The sequence below is a fragment of the Frieseomelitta varia genome, unplaced genomic scaffold (genome assembly GCF_011392965.1).
Source record: "Frieseomelitta varia isolate USP_RPSP 00005682 unplaced genomic scaffold, Fvar_1.2 scaffold_65, whole genome shotgun sequence".
Taxonomy (NCBI): domain Eukaryota; kingdom Metazoa; phylum Arthropoda; class Insecta; order Hymenoptera; family Apidae; genus Frieseomelitta; species Frieseomelitta varia.
In genome coordinates, this window is record NW_025110423.1 from 49,245 (window position 1) to 54,883 (window position 5,639).

Sequence of the window (5,639 nt, forward strand, 5' to 3'; positions counted from 1 at the left end):
TTTTTTTTTTCTAAAATCACTTGCCTTTTTTCTAAAACTATTTTTTGGTTAGAATTAACGTCTATTTGGATTAATACAACAGAATGTACCTGCGCTATTTTTTAAAATTGCTATTCAATTGATATTTATTGATTCTTACTTACAAAAGACAAGTAGTTCCTCAGATCGAGATGCTATGAAAATTAATTCGGTCGTTTCAAATGAACATGTATTTAATATTGATCGCGTATAAATGTGCATGCTACGTTATACATTTTCCGAACTATCTTTCCGTACCAAAGACACCAGTCAATATTCACGTAAACGTTGCTACCGGTGCGTACGCACAATCGATACTCCTTTGATACATCCCTGGCTATATAAAATTTTTTCCTATCGATCTCATACGGTATCTGCTGAAGAATATTGCGCAGCGATCGAGCACCATAGGTATTTGCAAATAGAAAGCTGATATTTGCCAATAATTACCAAGCTGTCGCTGTATAGTAAACGCGAGTGATGCACGCGGGTAAATATCAGCTCGCGTAGAATCGACAGAATGGTGCTAGAATTTCTTGCGTCATTATCTCGAATGATTCCGACGAATGACCCACTCGGTTGATTTTACTCGCTCGTCGTCGTGTGTATACGGAGAAGAGAACAAAGGGAAACAGATTTTCAACGCCATTTGCCATTTTCCTCTTGCTCGATTAGAGAGCTCAGTTTAATGGAAACGCGTTAATACGAATGGGACTCTTAATTGTGAAAACACTACGAAACATAAATTCCGAATTGAAACGAAATGTTGAAACGTGACTGGGATCGAGGCTAATAAATACTGTTTGTCAAAAAGTACAATTCGGAGGATCGACGAATGGAGAATTGATGCGACTCAAAGAACTAATTAGAAGGTCCAGTTTAAATAGAAACAGGAAACAAATATACGATTGAAAATACGATGCGATTCCCAAGGAGCAGAATCTCGTCGGCATAAAATTGTTCCCGAGTTAGAGGGGGAGTCTAATTAACGCGAGTAGTAGCATGATGCTTTCATCGTAGTTTAAAAAACCGTAAGCTCTTCTCCTCGTCCGCTGGAGACTGCGTCTGATTCTATTTTTACACATCGAAGCACGAAGCTACTCCCAACGAAATTAAATAATTAATTTAATTAATTTCCTTTTTTTTTAATGTGTGGGCGTGTGCGTACGTTTAGAAAGAATATTCTACGTCGTAATCTAATCTGTCCGACGACCTACGGTAAAACTCTGAGTAAAACGCGTGTAAACAGAGATTGAAGCGGAGAAAGAAGAAGCGTTCGTTGAACTTTGCGTCCGATGCAAGCCGTAACTTCGTCAGACTGTGTGTACTCCGTTATCCTCCACTTTGCTTCCAAGAAATCATTTCGCCTGGCAAAATGAACCGCTTTGCCCCCTTTGAACGTGTCGCTCTCGAACTTGCTTTATTGCCGCGCTGTGCCTCGAACGGCCAAGACTTTCGCATTAATGGCCCGTGAAATTAGTCACTGCGACGTCGAACAAAGTTGTCGCAACCTCCGAGCGCCCTCATTAGCCCTTAATTGATGCCGCCAATCTAATAACAATATCGACACGACGGCTACGTTCCGACGATGTGTATTAGGGCTACCCATAAGTACATGTCGTTTCTTGATACGTGTACAAAATTTTATTTGGTGGGGTTAATTTTATTTTATTTCAGAGTTAATACAGTTTTAACCTGTAATATAATCTATATCTACATACAGTTTTAATCTGTAATATTATTATTATAGATTGTAATATTATTTCATTATTATATAGTGTTACATTATTTTATAATATTATAATATAATATTGTTTTATTTAAGAGTTGATACAGTTTTAATCTATAATATTATTATTATAGATCCTAATATTATTATATAATATTATAATATAATATTGTTTTATTTAAGAGTTAATACAGTTTTAATCTATAATATTATTATTATTATAGATTATAATATTATAATATATTGTTTTATTTAAGAGTTAATACAGTTTTAACCCATAATATAATTTATGTATATCTATATACAGTTTTAATCTATAATATTATTATTATAGATTATAATTTATAATATAATATTGCTTTATTTAAGAATTAACACAGCTTTAATCCATAATATAATTTATGTATATCTATATTCAGATTTATTCTATGATATTATTATTCTAGATTATAATATTATAATATAATATTATTTTATTTAAGAGTTAATACAGTTTTAATCTATAATATCATTTAACAAAGCACACTGAGTGTCGACATATTATAACTAGAATATAAATATATTAATTAGATATAGATTATGTTATAATAAGTTAAATTATTGTCACTAGATGGCAGTGTTTATTAAATTTGAAAAACAAGTCTTATGACTTATAGGTACCTCTAATATTACTTGCACATTCGTGCAATCATTCTTTATTATTATTTTTTTTTTTTTTTATATATAAAAAAAGAAACTCGACCGCTTCGACAAAAGGATAATCGTTGAAATTCTTGTCCTGTGACTCAGTTTCAAATTTAGCGCACAATCAGAGGGAGGAGGTTGCTTATAAATTTCTCAAGCATCTATAAATAGATAGAGATTGGGTATCGTCGTGGAAAGAGAAACTCCGAGTTTAAATAATTTCTGGCTTGATTAAATTCTGACGGATACTCGACTTCACTGCGATAAAGCGCTTGTACAATACATATGTATTAGATTCATGGACGTGGACGTCGCGTAAATTCGTAACGAATCGTTCATTTTGTGAAACGAGGACGTTGAGAGGCAGAAGAGAGAACGGTTGTTCAACTTTTATCGTTAGAAGCTGTTCCCCGTCAAGCTAACAAATTGATTCGTCAAATTTGAATTGGTCGGTAGAGAAGTTGCAACGAAATTGTATCAAGAATACCAAACGACACAAATTTTACATTTTAACAAAAGTAACACGCTGTAGATTTTCAATAATATTCGTATGTACAGGATGATTCACGTAACGTGCAATAACTTTTAAATTATTCGTCCAATGAAAGATTGTTTGTTACAAAAGTTGCGTGATTTTAAAGTAATTTCAAAAATTGTCTCGGGGATAAAAACTCGGCATAGAGCATTAGGGCCATTTGCTTGCCACGCGTTAATGTTTCATGAACGTTGATGATCAACTTTTCTCGTCGTTTGGTGCCCAAATGATTATTTGGTAATAACGTGAATTTGGCCGATAATGTAAATTTCATAAGTTGACGTAACCATGATCAATGTTGCTTCGTCCATAAATTTTCTAGAAAAGAAACTTTCATCAATAGTTACTTGGTGCAAAAACCATTACGCGAATTGCACTCGATTTTGGAAGTCGAATCCGTGAAAATGATAAAACATCTCCTTAACTGTTAGGTTCAGGATCAGTCTGGCGTTAAACTTTTTCACTTGGAACTTAACGTTCTTTCGATTTGCGATTTAAAAAAATATGTGGTCAAATTAAAAAAAAGAGATAAAGATGACCTACACACGCAAAAAATTGACACATCATATTTTGCCTGCCTTGAAACCGTATCGAACAACAATTTTCATTGAATCAACCTGTATAGGAGAAACGATTTAAAATATTTGCATCGGTGGGAAAGAGATTGACCGAAAATAGACGTACGTTTGCGTCTTGCGATTAGACACGCGTTTGCGAATCAACGTTCAGAGGCTTCCTCTGACGATATCGGCGTTCCGTCGATCCGCCTCGATCGAACGGCGAGGCAAACTTACTTAGAGCACGGTGGCGCGCAGCATCCATCCTCGGTAGCATATACGCGCAGTACGTATCCGGCGCATTATGGTCCTTGAGGAGGACGGCAACGCGGCGCAAGTGCGAGACGTTCACATGGTGAACATCGCACATGCAACCGCGACGTTGGAAGCCATCGGGAGGCGAGGTCTTTGGCCGCTCTAATGGCGGATGTAGCGTCCGCGTCTTTAACGCGGCTTTCCCCCAATTTGCGTCAATTGACGACACGCTGGATGCCAGCCACCAGGCAGCGTAAGAATAGAAAAACACACACACACATACACATTTGGCGAAGACGACCAACAGCAACCGTCGAGTACACGGCGGAGTATGTAATTGAAATTACTGTCACCGTGTCAGCCTAATGCTCCCTGATATCCGAGATGAGCCAACCAAGTGTATTATGTGACACGTGCTCGCTATGTGTTATATATTGCACTTGGAACGCAGGCCATGCTGACCGCTGCTGTTTCGTTGCTCGCGGACACGGAAACGCGGTTTCGCCCGCGTTTCTTGCCGATGGCATTCCGTCAGCGTTGAGGGACGACTCGACGTTACCGAGAAACTATGACATTTCATCGTGCCTGGAAATCGCTCGCTCGTTAAGCGCAGACTTCGTCGCAGATGTAGATATCAGCAGATGCAGCGCGGACTGTTCCGCGTTGATGGAACCTTGGAAACGGTCAGAGTTTCTCGATATAATGTTTTCACCGTACACGTAATACACACGTAACGTTAATTTTTTTTTTTTTTCTGAAACATTAGCCTCTCGATGACGTCGTGCGTTTCCTATTACAAATTATTAATTTGCTCTTTCATCATTTCGTTTTATTAATTTCGTTTGTGACATTTTTCGGTGTAAATATAACAGTGTGAACACGATTTTTGTTATGCTTGCGAAAATGTTAAAACGAGAAATAATTCGTATGTCTGTGGGGGTTAAGCTTTTCTGAAACGAGTACACGCCAGATTTATGTCCATACACATTTATATGCGTTTATGTAGATACATACATCCATCCATATAAGTATGTAAACATTAAACTTCCCTTTTTTGAAACGTGTTCAATTATTGTCACGTTCGATCACGTGCAAAGAGACTTTAACTATCGCGTTGCAAAATGTTAGGTGGGCGTGATATACACGTTCTTTCTGCCCGTCTCGCCGTCGTTATATATGGTGATCGTATGCAGTTTTTCATCGCGTTCATGCCAGGCATCCGTAATGTTCACGGCTGCAAATGGACGTTCTTTCGGGACGCGAGGAATCCCATTCGACGATCAGATACTGCTATCAATCCTTGAGGATCGAAAGGTTCTGCTCGATAGAGGATACTGTACATTATTTATTACAATTGCCGTAAGATGATACGAGAAATGAGAAATTTTCAATCGATCATCGTTTTATGATCGAGATCAATCTCATCCTCGCGGCCACCCTTTAAAACCTACGTACATCGACCGAAAGACAACTCCCTCCCTATCTGTGTACGCCCGTTTCCGCCCTCTTGTCATTTTGCCTTGACCCCCTTTCTCGAGAACGATGTGCCGCTCTCACATATGCTTCTACGTGGAATTTTCAAACTTCGCCTCCTCTCATTTAAATTGTTAATTTAAATCTTCGTCTTCGATTTCGTATTTTTATATCCCTGCGAGTTACTCACTCGCGTTAATCTCTTGCACTGGAATGACGTGCCACACGTACGTCTATTTAAATGTAACACAGGCAAAACAAATCGTAAGTTTTTCTTTTTAATAATTTCTGTCCAGTGACATCGTATCGACGAGTTCAAAAGAAACAGAAAGCGGCGAATTATTGTGTACGGTTCGGTCACTCGTTATGGTCCGCAATCAGTTGCCAG

At 37.8% G+C, this 5,639-nt stretch overlaps 1 protein-coding gene across 14 annotated transcripts in view; it reads left to right on the top strand.

Annotated features, from left to right (window-relative positions):
- LOC122534927 overlaps positions 1-5,639 on the top strand; it is an 81,814-nt gene that overhangs the window by 47,645 nt on the left and 28,530 nt on the right. The window lies entirely within an intron of this gene.